At 37.3% G+C, this 15,374-nt stretch overlaps 1 non-coding gene across 1 annotated transcript; it reads right to left on the reverse strand.

The window, feature by feature from the left end:
* Nucleotides 1–6,885: 6,885 nt before the first annotated feature.
* Nucleotides 6,886–6,957, reverse strand: TRNAM-CAU (transfer RNA methionine (anticodon CAU)). Its single transcript has one exon. It is a non-coding gene; the product is annotated as a tRNA-Met (tRNA).
* Nucleotides 6,958–15,374: the final 8,417 nt, after the last annotated feature.

The raw sequence follows: 15,374 nt of genomic DNA on the forward strand, positions 1-15,374 counted from the left end.
ACACCTCTCGGAAGGGAGTCATGTCAAAGGAAGGATTAGATTCAAGGATCTTTTCCCAGACATCATTTTGCCCTGCTCGGTAAGCTAGAAAGTTGATGGAGCCCGACAGTTTAGTGAAGGGGACGTTGTTCAGATACTTCCGAATGCAGTCCCTCTGAAGATCTGGTCTAATATGTTCGGGCTTGCTAGGAACTGCCATTTTCAACAAGCGCTCATTATCCAAGGACTTAAACTCGAGGCTCTCGCCAAAAGCAATAGCCTCATTTTTATGCTTCTTGGCCTCACGTTTGGCAGCATTAGCACGAGAAATTGACGAGTCAAGTTCCTTCTTCAAGGAATTCATCTCCTCATCATGCTTCTCCTTCAACTCTTCGGTTGCTTTCTTCAGCCGGTCCACCTCAGAATTGGCCTTCGCCAAATTCTCTTCACAGGCCTGCAGCAAGGAGCCATTGCGACCAACTCGGTTCAATGCCTCCATGTGTTGATAAAAGCTCAACACAACATCCCTGGAAGGACGGGAAGATTATCAGATCTCATGAGAGATTACAAAACAATTAGCAAAAGATCAAGAAAAATAATACCTTGTGGAATGATGAACGAGAACGTCAACCTCCAGGGCTTCAAAGGCCTGACGATCGGAAGGTAAAAGACCGAGAGAGCTCCATTCAGCAGGCTTCTCGGGATCTGCGTTGCCCTATCTGTCTCACGTCGGCATCCATTGAGGCACGAAGATCTCCTCGAAGCTTTATTCTTCTTGGATTTCTTCGGGGCGGAAGCATCAACAGAGTCGTGCTTCCTTTTAGTTCGAGCGGGAGAGGGGATATCTACCTTTTCCACCATTGGTTTTTTCCCTCTCCCAAAAGCCTCAACCACTGGCCTTAGGTTCCTGATACCCTTGTAGGAAGGGTCTGGAGGTGGTGTAGAAGCTACCTATTCTGCAGTCAAGGCTCGAGGGGACCATTGTTCAACAATCACAACAGCCCTGGCAGCCTTTACCCAAAGACTTTCGGGATTCATTCTTGGAGGCACTGCAAAGAAAGACAAAAGTTAGAATTGAAAGAATTCACAGTATTTTCAGGAAAGTGATACATGGCAGTTAGAAAGCTCATGTTGAGCCAACCCCGAGTATTGAAGGATGGAGTTGTATTCCATCTCATATCCATGTATCTCTTGATACCATGGAATTGACTTGATCTTCCCGACGGCCGTTTTGTCTTCTTTGGATAATGGAAGGACCCGGTTACCCTCGAGTATGAAGTGTACTTGCTTCCGGACGGTCGGGAAGTTAAGATCTAATTGAGGCGCTCGGCAGAAAAAATACCGCTTGCGCCATCCTTTATGATTGGAAGGGCAAGTTCCTTTGGCAAGAATGCTACCCGTCCAATCAAGCTCCACTTTATTGCGCTTAGAAAGCACAACCCAACCGGAAGGATGGGAAATAGAAAGAACATGAAAATGTACAAAAAGAAGAAGAGAAGGCGTGATGCCAAGTTCAAACCATAAACCCAAGAAGTCGACAATAAGATGCCAGCTATTGGGAAGAAATATTCCAGGACAAATGTCCCAATGATTCAGAATGGCTGCAAACAAAGGATTAAAGAAGGGAAAGCGAACCCTGCTTTCTAGTGTATCAATATACAGGGAAAATTCGCCCGGAATGGTCGAATTGACTCTCTCATCTGAATTGGGAGCCCTAAGATGGTACGAAGAAGGAAAGTCGAAACCCTGGACGGCTTAAGGAAGGTTTTCCTCGTTATAGGAGGAAGCAACAGAATCAGGTCCACCGGCGGATTTGGTAGGTTGTCTTGACTGCCCAAAAGATTCAGCAGTCACCTTAGGAGTCACAGATGGTCCAGACTCAGGAAGGGCAGAAGAAGTCTCAGCTTTTTCTTCTACTCTTCTGTGTTGGCTGACTTCTACAAAGTCACGCCAAAGGGCAGTTAAGGTTTTCTTATCACTATTTGACTGCTCAGAGTAGAAAGAAACAAAGACCTCATCACCACTATCACCTTTACCGGCACTAGGCACAGGGGAAGTCTCAAAAGAAACCCTATTATCTTCCATTACTGAAAGGTCTGATTATGGTTTCTAGAGAAAAAGAAACCTGGAGACGAAAGTAAACTTTGCAAGGGAGTCAGTAAACTTACTGAATCACTGAGGCAGAAAGGTCGAGAGCGGGAGGATTGTGAAGGCATGAAGAAGACGACAAGGTTTCAAAAACCCAGATAAGGAGAATGAAACCTACAAAGACAACAAACCGCTTTCAAGCACCCGCACGAGTGTTCGAGGACATGTATGATCGAGATGATATCGGCATCAACGATCGAGATTTGAAGACGGTTTGAAAGTCTAAACTCACGAATCCAAACAGGCATTCAGAAACCGTCGTTTTGGATTGTGTGAGCAACGATAGTTTCAGCTACAAAAGGACGCGTGGCGTCACCCTCACAATGCTCGAGGAAAAAGTGACACAACCACATTAAATGTTAAATGACATTTAAATGGGTTGAGAATTACGCAAGGCTATTGTTCGACGAAGAACCCAGTTAAAAACCAAGCCCTCGGGATCGACTGAATGCTTGGTCTAGGGGGCTCGTGATACGTATAAAATATGATCGAACTTGGTTCATTCTTGGTTCGACCCTCGACTCCGGTTGGGACGAAGGGAATCAACTCGCTTCCGACCGAGCCGGGTCCATGAGACAGCTTGAGGAAGAAAACTTACTCAGTCACACTAATCATCGCTATCAGAATTCAGTGGCTGCCAGTCATCGCTATCATATGGATAACCATCAGATAACAGTCGGGTTATCCTAGGAGTCATCTACTAGTCCAAACTAGTAGAAGTCTATCACTCAACGGATCTATCAGTTAAGATCCAACGACTATCCGAAGAAGGCTCAAATACATCCAATGAAGAAGATTCGAAGGTACACTATATATAAGACATCACCTACCCACAAGGTAGAGGACGGAAAAAACACTCAGATGCTTAATATCTGAATCGTATTCTTGTTATTCCTTAGCTCTGTGCTCAAGCAAAGCCGTTTGTGATTAAGTTCATCAACTGACTTAGCCTTTGGAGGTGGACTCCCGATCCCAACGGTCGGGCCACATCTGACACTTTATTTTGCAGGTCATCCAAAGGAGATCTAAGGGCTGACCAGATCTTGGACACATCAGCACCTAAATAGACAATAAATGTCGTTTGGAAAACGAATTTGACTGGATAACAAATAAGCTTGAAGGGAAAAGACATGGTTAGCTAAGCCATATCCTTTGGAGATAACCCTTAGTAGGTGTCTCTTCTTCTTCTATATAAACAGAAGACTTGATCCTTAATTCCTCTAGAAACAATCCTATACCAATCTTAGTGTTTTGATTTTCGATCAAAAAATTATGTTTATTAAAAATAAAAAATTGAAAAACTTATGTTAAAGAACTACCTAATATTCGGCATCAAAGTTGAGTACCTTTTCACACATGGACCTCATTTAACATTAACATATTCCACGACCTTAAGTTCTTTGGTGTTTATGTTGTCCATCATTGGGCGTTAGCTAGATTGAATGTATAGGACAGTGTATTTAAGCATATCCTTTGTAGAATTATTTATGTAAGCATCGGCCGTGTCGTTCTAACATTACACATATGCTCCCACATCTGACTAGGGAGTCTGCTAATCTGGCGACGACCCTAAAAATATTAAGAAACTCCACTCCTTGCTTAAATTGTTATCCAAATATTAATGGAAAGAACTGTAAAGCCCCATAATCGATCAAATTACAATGGAGAAAAGGATGTTAAAGGCTTCAATACAAGGAGAATTTGGGAGGCGCTTATATTCTTAACTCAATGATTTTTGCTCAAAAGTTCTTTCGATACTTTGATCTCAGGTTACAATTTATACTCATAACCGGCCCATGAATTCAAGCCGTACAACTACGATTACCTTTTTAACACTCTTCTTGTAATTATATAGTTTCTCATCATGAAAAGTATGATTTTGAGGTCTACTTACCAGAGTAGTACTCCAAATTCAGGATTTATAATTAGATCAATAACATAGGTTTACATGTAAATAGATGCCTTCATGACACTGATATTTTTTTGGTCTAGAGGAAAATTATATTAGGTTCTTTAAAGTAATTCTAGAGGAGTTAAAAAGAGTCATGTAAAATAAAGTGGGGGTAGAGACTACCACCAAGACTGAGATAAAGAGAACTACTTTGAACCCTTTGCAAGTTAACTAAGAAAACACTAGATGCAATTAGTTTCATTAGTCATGACCAAAAATTAGAACCTATGAGCCGAGTTACTGATTTATTTAAATCTAAATCCGATCACGATTTGGTTTTTAGACTCATTCCAATTTGCAATCCTTCAAGGTATATATATAAACCTTCTTCACATCTCGATACCAATGCACAACGTGGGTCCACAAATCATAGTCATCTTACCGAAAGCACTTTAGTTAGATAGATCAAAGATAAATCTCAAATGAACATTACTTTTTTCAATGGTTTCATAATTTTATTCCATTCATGAGATAGACATTACAAGTTTTATTTAGAACCCGTCTCTCTATCACACACACTTCAACTTCATTGGGTGAATTCAAAGGCAACAACAAGTTCTTTTTCCTCCCTGTGGGATGCATGGACCACGTGTAAGGCCGTCAGCATGACAAATTCTTGCACAATCAAATGTAGTTTTGCATGACCCAAGATACTTCTTACAGTCACTATCGTCATTGAGATAAGCAGCATTTGGTTTGATGTCTGCATCATAAGTTTCACATTAAGAAAAAAATAATCTTTTAAACCCATTTAAAGGAAGAAAAAAAAAAAAAGACAGAGAGAAAAACTCACCAATACATTGAGCAAAGAAGATCACAGAAATGAGGAGAAGAAAGACTAAATGGAATTTGACTGAAGCCATAGCTCTTTGCCGTTAATCACATTTGCAAAGTAGTTTCATAGGTCTAGAATATAAAGGCATCATAAAAAAGAGACAAAGAGAAGTTGGATGAGTTTTAGTTGAATAAGATTTGTTTCTTTCTTTTTCCGCAACTGTTTTGCAATTAAGGAATAATAATAGTAGAGTTTGTTTTAGTTTGTTAGTGTGTATTTAGACTCTTAGGAGAGTCCATCGGAAACTTCGACACGAATCTGTTTTGTTGAACTCCTATGTATAAGATATCTTGTGGCAAGTATTCAGTTAACAAGTTGGCTGAGTGATCTGTCTTCCTCTCAAATTCTGGTTTTCTAATTTTTGCTATCGTTTCATCAACAGAGTGCTATGGTGGATCTCTACCTAAGTGAGGAACAAGAAAAAGAAAAAAAAAGAAGTTAGGGAGAGGAGGTTGACTAATCATGGCAGCCAATAGTTTTTTAATCATCACAGTTGCCGATTGCCGTTTTCAGCTGAAGAAGTACCAATTCTGTAGTGTGAAGTTGAAGCCTCTTTTCAAATTGCAAGATCTTTGGGAGCTTGTAGAAGAAGTTTTGGTGATCTTGATGAAGTAGCAAAACTAAACGAAAATTGAATTGAAGAAAATACGAAAGCTCTCAACTAACTTCAACAAGTTATTCATAAGGATATCTTTTTAACAATCTTGATTGCAGCAATATCCAAGGAAGCATGACTGACATTACAAAAGGAACTCCAAGAACGAGACAAAGTGAACTTCTCTGAGCCTTTGTGAGATGACTAGGAAACCACATGTGAGAATTGGACAAAAAAAAAAAAAGGATAGATTTTGCGGCTATTCCAACCACTAAATGAAGTGAAACATTATACGGTTTGTCATGTGTCAAATTTCACACTCTAATTCAATCAGATACTCTACCATGTATATTGTGCATCTCTATGTATGCCAAATTGTCATTACAGTATTCCAACAAAAATAATGGTATATTGGCTTAAATTCGAAAAATATTTTGCATGAGGACTAATTGTAAGTTCTCAATCATACACTGTTGGAATTTGAAACTGGTTTTTAAGGCATGGAATTATTAATATTTTATAATTTTCATAATGAAGGTTAGTGTTGATGTTATTCTTTAATAAGCACTTAAATGGCGAATAAATGTCGTTTGGAAAATGAGTTTGAGTGGATAACAAATAAGCTTGAAGGGAAAAGACATGGTTAGCTAAGCCATATCCTTTGGATATAACCCTTAGTAGGTGTCCCTTCTTCTTCTATATAAACAGAAGACTTGACTTCAACACAAGGAGAATTCGTGAGGCACTTATAGTCTTACCTCAACGATTTTTGCTCAAAAGTTCTTTCGATATTTTGATCTCAGGTTACAATTTATACTCATAACCGGCCCATGAATTCAAGCCATACAACTAAGATTACCTTTTTACCACTCTTCTTGTAATTATATAGTTTCTCGTCATGAAAAGTATGATTTTGAGGTCAACTTTTTAGAGTAGTACTCCAAATTCAGGATTTATAATTAGATCAATAACAGAGTTTGACATGTAAATAGATGCCTTCATGACATTGATATTTTTTTGGTCTAAAGGAAAATTATATTAGGTTCTCTAGAGTAATTGTCACACCCCACCTGCTGGTCAAAATGAATATAGAGTTTAGTGGAAGCAATCATGATTTCTTTTTCTAATGAAACAAAGAGTCCCACCTCTTTTCTAGTCACAAGTGAGCTCAAGCATGTCCCATCTGATTTTTGTTTTTCTTCTTAATGAAACAAAGAGTCCCCCACCTCTTCTTGAATACTACTTGAACTCAACAAAGAGTCACCCCTCAAGCACCTTGTCGCCTAAAAAAAAACCCACCAGTTTTAAATCGTAGGTGAGCTTGACTATGTCCCAAATGAATTTGTTTTTCCTTCTTAAATAGGAAGCCTTCTCTATTATCAGAGCCAGGTTTCGATCCTGGGACCTGTGGGTTATGGGCCCACCACGCTTCCGCTGCGCCACTCTGATTGTTGAATTTAATATTGCATTAATTTTACATCATTATCAAAATGATGTTTCATCGTTTCTATAAATTTTGTTATCAATGCTTCATGCAGTTGGCCATGATAATATAAATTCTTCCATGTCAAAAAACTCTCTAATAGGTTAAAACAAGGGAATACTTATCATTCCACATTCTCGAAGTAGAAACGAACTTATGGTTCAAACATGGGAACCACATCCATAGTTGCAAAAAATGGTATAGGGTTCGAATGATATAAAATACTCAGTGGAATGTCAAAATTATTAAAATAAGTACTAAAAACACACTAGATGTGAATCATATTTTAAAGAAAAAAGGGCGAGAAGGACGGGGCATTGAATTGAATATATTTGTAATAACCATTTTTGTTTTGAACAAATAGATCACAACTTTGCTAAATAAAATATTTGATAGACAATCTAGTAAGCACTTAATTGATTATTTTGAAAATCATTTGCACGGGTAGCCTTGATTGCCTCAATGGTGGAAAGTCAAATCTCCTTCCTTAGAGGCCAAGGGTCTAATACTGGTACCTGGAAACCCATCATAAACCATAAGAAGAGGTACTCTAAAATACCTCAATTTTCCTGAGTGTTCATGATTCTAGCTTACATTTAATTTTATGTTAACATCATTAGTTACAATTATATCGTAGTGAGAAGTGTCAAAATTCTCATTTTAACCACCTCAATTTTATATTTTTATGTTCTAATGGTCTCAGCATTTTTTGGACAAATTGAGTTTTGAATTCCTAGGTTTGTTTTCTGGTGCTCTTATGGGTTCCTCCCTCTCTCAATGAGAAAACTTAAAAAAGAGAAAAAAAATAGGGGTTTTCACAAGGCTTGTATTGATCAAGTATTTCACAATATAATTTTTTTGTTCAAGGAACATGAATGTTTATCTGAATAAATAAGTTACAAGATAATTGCATTTTTTTCAGGTCAAGTACCAATAAGGCAATAACTATTCTTTTTTTTTTTTTTTTTTTTTTTTTGGTATGAGGTACCATTAGCTTTGGTTGCTTTAATGGTCAAAAGCTTGTAATGCTCCCTGGGGAATGAACTGTTCTAATAGTTGTACAAACGGTTTTCCATAGGTTCTCTTAAGAAGGTATTCTAAAATACCTCAATTTTTTTTGTTGAGCAAAATGGATCACTGATACAGTGTTATACCAAGTTTAAGTCTTTAGATGAGTTCGACCATGTCCTATCTGAAATTTTTGTCCATTTTTCGGATGAAATAGAGATTCGCACCACTTCTCAAATCCCAGGTGAGCTTGACCATGTACAACCTGGAATTTTTTTTCTTTTTTTTGGGATGAAACATACTCCCACCTCTTTTAAGTCCTACGTTAGCACAAAGATGCCCCATCTGAAATTTTTCCTCTTTTAGATGAAAAATAGTCTCCCACCACCAAAGACGTTCAGGTAGGCCCAAGCTTCAATGGATTCAATCAATGTAATCTTCAAGGCAGCATTAGATGATAATCAGAACATGTTGAAGTCACTCCATTAACAGAAGAACGAATGCTTAGTTCATGGCATAAGCAGCAGAAAGTCACTCCACACCACAAAGGAAGAGATGACAAAAAACAGGGAAAGAGAACAAAGTAATGACAACAAGAGCTCTGATGCCATATAACAATATCAGGGAACTATAATAAGGTAATTCAATGCTCTCAAATTCAGTTCACTTTCATAATACAAACCATGCACACACTACTAAGACATCAATGTCACTAAGGAGAATGAGAATGTAAGATTTACCTCTTTATTAGACCGATCAGCTTTGATAAAGCAGACAAGGAAGACAGAAAAAATGTATGAACAGTTAAGGTCCACTCAAGTTTATCCAAGATCGTCTTCTCCATTCTCAATAGTTGTTCTCAAGTATATGTTTTGTCTGAAATGCAGATAAAGTCCCTGACCTAGTGACCTGCAAAATCATAAGTACCCGACAACCCAAGGTTACATATGATCAACGAGGGAAAAAAAATAGCTTTTATGTCTATGAAAGTGATCGTCAAAAGTGGAAGGTGTTTACTTCCCAAAAAAGGCGTAATCTCTGTCTCCTCCTCCTTTGTATTTGACCTTCAAACAACTCTGGAGTCTAGACACCTCACTTGAATAGCAGAACATGGAAGTTTTTCCATCTTCACAATAATTTCTGCTTGAGCCCTTGATCTTCTTTGAGTAGTGATGCTCTGTCTGAAAGGTCTCCTTTGATCAATGGTAATCCTGCATCTGAAGTACCGTACTCATGTTCACATACTGAGTTCCTTCAATAATTATTCCTTGTCCCAGTTCTCATATTTTGTGGCCAATCAAAACCCAAACTCCATTTTGAGCAGGTCATTTGGGATTTCATGGAATTAAAACCAGAAATCAAAATGGGTGAAGGTCCACTACTGGGTCCTCTTTAGGCATCAAGCATCAACAGATTTCCTTAAACTGCTCATGGTGACTCCTCTACCAAGTGAAACATGTTATGGGGGTGGCAAAGTAGAACATGTATTGATCACACTGCATAGGTATGATCTCAAGTCTAAACCAGTTTGACTGTATTCCATATCGTTGATAACGCATAGAAATCATTTTTGCAGAACGTCACTTTTGTTAGAAAAATATAAATTTGATAAAAAGGTCTGATGAAGGTCCTTCAAGAACATCCTCACCCTCACGCTCTGCTCGTAAATCTCTTTTTAGTTCGTTCTCCTGTCCAAGCTTTTGCTCGAAAATTAGGAAAGATTGGGCCGGTTTGTTTTTCCTATTTCTAACAACAAATAGTCTCTTACTAACAAAAAAAATGTAAAGAAATGATTTGTACAATGATGTCAAAGAACCAAATTGTTAACAACCGTAAACACTAAAGGCTTGATCTTATATTCAAGTCCTAAAGTATGGGTAAGAGCTGCCTACATTGACCCTTTCTAACTCTGCTGAGTCTTATGTGCTAAATACAACCTTTTAATTAAAATGCGGATGACTTTTCTCCTTATAGTTCATCTGTCTCGTGAGTTTAAGTTTTATCCAATGAAAGCTTTCACATAAGTGTGCTAGGGACATCAAAGCTTAATTTGGAGGCTGAACCAAACAATTATTTGAAACCAGATTAAACAATTAATCTGTTGATTTAGGTTAAGTGATCATTGGGATTCTGTAAAAACTTGTAAAATGAACCCAACCATAAGATATGGAACTTGACCCCTACTACCATCACAAACTTCACAAAGTCCATTTCAGGTCCTCACCAAAATGTCAGGAGTGGGAAACTTCCAAGAACTGGTACAAGAATTCAAGACACACATAACAATTTCATTTCATTTTTTTGTGATGAAATCTAAACTCAAATTATATTGATAATCTTTTTTTCTCTATATATTCCTCAAAACTCATGCTGTTTCAAACTAATCTGCCTTACACCCTCATCAAATATTCTTAGAAACGTTATAGATGAATTACAACATTTTTGGCAATATGTAATATAGTTGTATATACACTTCAGCTACTGTTTACTGTTTCTTTGAATCCAAAACTATTAGAATTGCCATAGTGAACCAGAAAAATCATTCAATTTGTCTTTCATAAATAAAATAAACTCTGACATATTTGTTGAGCCGCTGTTCAATTTCAGAGGAGACAAATGATTGGATATCGAAGAAGATAGCCTGGTTGAAAGATTAACCAGACCATTATACATTGACATCTCCAAAAAGCTGACAAACAAAAAAAAAACAATCAAAGAAAACCCATAAATACCCAAGAAATCTAATAAGAAAAAAAAAATTCAAGGAAAGTAATAGAACCTAAAACTAATAAAAATCACCAGTGATTTTAATTTATCCTAAAAAAATTTCATGGAAACTAAATGATAAAATAAGAAATGATCATATTAGAGTTGGTTTGGGAGTTGCTCCAATAAATGATAAGCTTCGAGAAATTCCTTTGAGGTGGTATAGCCATGTTCAACGTAGACCAATAAATTCCCTATATGGAGAAGTGATATAGTCCAGATTGAAGAGACTAGAAGTGCTAGGGGTAAACTTAAGATAACCTTAAGAGAAGTGGTGAGAAATGATATGCAAAACTTATACCTTATATATGATGTGACCAAATTGATTAGAAGGCAAGAATCCATGTAGCCGATCCCATTTAATTGGGATAAGGCTGCTTGTTTGGTTATAACGGTTACCTCATTCAATTTTTATTATTCCATTTACTCGATAAGAAATTCTTTCAAAAAGAGCTCGTATTTTAAATGTTTACTGAAAAACTAAAAGAACTCTGTTTGCCCAGATTCTTCTTCGTTTGTTCCTCTGCATATTGTTTGTAATTCCTTCTATTTGTTCCTCTGCATATTGTTCGTGATTCCTTCTGTTTGTAATTAGTCTGCAAACTGTTTGTGATTCCTTGTTCTATCGATTCTCTCAAGATGTCCTCTCTCACCATCTTATCCCATGTCAAGAGGCACATAAACATTACGAGTTTTTAGTTGAGAGTTTTTGAAAATTCTAAGATTCCTTTCATTGGCACATCTCCCTTCCAATTCTTTCTGATAAATAAATTCATAAAAAGAAAGGTTCTTAGAAACAATAAACTTTGTTAGTTTACTCCAACATCTCAGTTTTTTTTAATGTGTGCAAAAGAATCATAATCAGCCCATTTGTATCTCCTAAAAAAATTTAGTCTGCCAACACAAAAAAGAGAAAAGACTTATCTCGAATTACGAAGGGTCCACTGCTTAATTGATATGGTTGATCCATAGATATATATTTTTTAAAATAAAACTTTAGCTCATCAAATTCTACTACAAAATGTGAAGTATTTATATTTTATTTATAATTAGTGGAAAACTTACGAATTGCATATAGCTCAAAATTTCATGACCCAACACTACTCATTGAAAAGTCACTTACACATTGATTTATGCATAAAATATGCATGACAAAAGTTATAACTAATTCGCAACCCTACTTAGATGAATTATGTGATTTCTATAATTGGTTATTTACCAAATTCTTTTTTGGGAAATTTTCATCTGGACCCCTGAGGTTTGGTCTATTTCATTTTTAGTTCAAAAAAACTGAGATTTTGCATCTGCCTCCCCTGTACTATAGTAAAAGTCAATTTAAGGACAAATTATCAGTTATATGACGAATTTGTCCTTATTCTTTTCTTTTTTAATTTTTTTTTTTTTTTTACATTTTAAGGGATTAAAATTTATTAATTTACAAAATCAAACCCTTCTTCATTATCCGATCCCCAAATCCCTGATTTTACCAATTCTAAATCCTTATTTTCCAAATCCTAATTGAAGATTAGGAAATGAAAGTAAATGGGTGAAACGTAATCTCCAACTCGTGAGCAAATGTTTATTACAATAATGTGCAAGATTTTCTAAATTTTACAATCAAGAGTACAGAATATTTGCATGATTCCATTACCCTTTACTTGGTTCTAGGCAAATGGAAGCTACCAGCAATGTTTACAATGAAAAATCCATACAAGAATGTTGGGGTAATTGTATTACAAATTCTTCAAACATATAAAAGTGAAATTGCAATACAATTGAGAGATGAAGATCTTTAGCAAATTTGAAGAGCTTGAAGTAGCAACTGAACGAACCACTGATTGATGAGGTTGAGTCACACCTTGATGCTGTCTTTAAGGTAATTGATGCACCCTACTACCAAGGGTTCTTCGCACCACCACCTCCAAGATAAAGCAACCTCCAACTAGAAGATGAGGTAGTTCTTCTAGTCCCTTAAAGGAGCCAAAAGCTAGAGCACAACACTTAGACAACTCAAGAAAGAAATGAACTTTGTAAAACAAATAATGTGAGTGAGGAGAGTCACAATAGCACACAATATGCAAGGAAGGGTTGGGTTTATATAGGCCCAAACCACACCTCCCCACAAGGGGAGAATCAATTCTCCACTAATGGAGAATCAATGGTTTGTCCCTCCTCCACTAATGTGAATAAACCCCCTTGACCTAACCTCCCCACTACTTGGGGAAGTAATGGTGTCCCTCCTCCACAATGGAAAAACCCCCTGCCTAACCTCCCCACTACTTGGGGAAGTAACTCTCATATTCACTTCTTTGGAATGAATAGGCTTTAACCCATTCAAAGACTTTAACCCCCACTCATGGTAATGGCCATGAATGGTCATGAAGTTGAAATGAGAAATAAAGGTCAAGAGTTAGAATTTGAGTAATTCCACCATTCAAGTTAGCCCACCTCATCACTATGATCAAGACCTTTAAGACCCATGACCAATGTCATGAAGAGCCTCATAACCAAAGTCATGAAGGGCCTCCTTTAACCAAGGTCATGAAGGGCCTCCTTTACTCATGGTGCCTCATTACCACCCTTACCTCAAGGGTCCCACACACAAACAAAACAATTAAATAAAAGAAATGCAAAAACTATTTTTGAAACTTAATATATAGATAATATAGATTTTAATAAAAAACCTAACAATCCCCCACAAGTTTCAAAATTGCAAAAAAGGACTCGTGTTGTGACTTTATTAGACACTAAAGGACACATCGTTGTAGGTGTCTTTCGGACTTGAACCTACACTAGGTCTAATGAGTCGCGCTACAAAGTACGGGTAGAGTCGACTCCTTGAACCTTTCCACATTAGTGTAGCTGATCGCCCCATCATCCATGTCCTAAAGGTCGACTTTTGGAGCTACCTTTTACACTACACATTGGACTTTTGAACCGGCCATGTCCCTTATCTTGGATTAATGAATGTTTAGAGCACTCGCCTATAAGTTCTCATTAGTGGCGGCCAAACCACCTACATCCACTTAGGTTAGTCTCTGATGTGCACCACAACTAACACACCCCCATATTCCTTGGGATTAGACTAATTAAGAGCTTCGCTCAACCTTACCCTTGTGGTAGTACTATTACCTTCATCTACACCCTAGAATGGAATAATTATAAATGGTAGTACTGAACCGGTCTTCCCATAACTTCGTTTGTACCCCTTGAACCTAATTCAGGTATTTAGCCTCTTCACATAGGTAGGGTATCCATCATGTGACCCGAGGATAAGGCATTAACCCCATTCCTGTAGATGCAATACACAAGTTTTTGACAGACATAGCCTTTGTGAACATGTCAGATTGATTCCTTTCTAACTTCACATAATCGATAGCTATCATTCCTTCATCTATGTACTTGTCGCACAAGATTGTGTCTAAGGCGTATATGCCTCCTTTTACCATTGTACACCTTATTCTTGGCTAAGTGAATAGCTGCTTGGTTATCACAATGTAGTGATACCGATGGCGTCGGTTTTTCCCACAATGGTATATCCGCCATTAAACTTCTAAGCCATTCGGCTTCTGTTCCTACCTTCTCTAAAGCTATGAACTCAGCTTCCATGGTAGAACCTGTTCCACATGATTGCTTTGTGGACTTCCAAGAGATTGCACCACCTGCTAGTGTAAACACATACCCACTAGTGGCTAAGGATTCGTTTGTATCCGAAATCCAATTAGCATCGCAATACCCTTCTAAAACTGTTGGCTTACCACTATAGTGTAAACTATAGTCTATAGTACCTTTTAGGTACCTTAGTAATCTATCAATTGCACTCCAATGCTCTTTACTTGGATTTTGAGTATGTTGACTCAACTTTCCTACCGCAAGAGCAATATCTGGACGTGTACAATTCATGAGATATGAAACTGAACCAATGATTTGTGCATACCTTTTTCTGGTTCACTTGGTTCACCCAAGTTCCTTTTCAAATGACATCCCACCTCAAAAGGTGTTTTGACTGCTGAAAGTTCATGGTAGCCATACTTTGTAAGTATGTTTTCCACATAACAAGCTTGAGATAGTGAAATACAATTCCCTTGCTTGATGATCTTGATCCCAAGAATCATATCAGCTTCCCCTAAGTCTTTTGTGTCGAAATTAGACATCAAAATATGCTTAGTTTGATTCACTACTGCCAAGCTCGTCCCCATTATCAACATATCATCTACGTATAGTAGAATAAATACGCCTTTACCACCGTGAAACTTGCTATATAAGCACCTTTCGGCATTGTTGATGATAAAGCCATTTGAAATTAGAGCCTTGTCTAATTTTTCATGCCATTGCTTAGGCGCTTGCTTCAATCCATATAAGGATTTTCTAAGCTTGCAAACTTTTTGCTCTTGTCCTTTTACAATACAACCTTCTGGTTGTTTTATGTAAATTTCCTCTTCTAAATCACCATTTAGAAAAGCAGTTTTTACATCCATTTGATGGATGACCAAGTTATGTATTGACGCAATTGCCAACATAACTCTTATTGAGGCAATTCTTGACACAGGGGCAAATGTGTCAAAATAATCGATGTTTGGTTTTTGCCTAAATCCCTTGACAACAAGTC

The sequence above is a fragment of the Hakea prostrata genome, chromosome 6 (assembly GCF_041222555.1).
Source record: "Hakea prostrata isolate BN-2017 chromosome 6, UWA_Hpros_2, whole genome shotgun sequence".
Lineage (NCBI taxonomy): Eukaryota > Viridiplantae > Streptophyta > Magnoliopsida > Proteales > Proteaceae > Hakea > Hakea prostrata.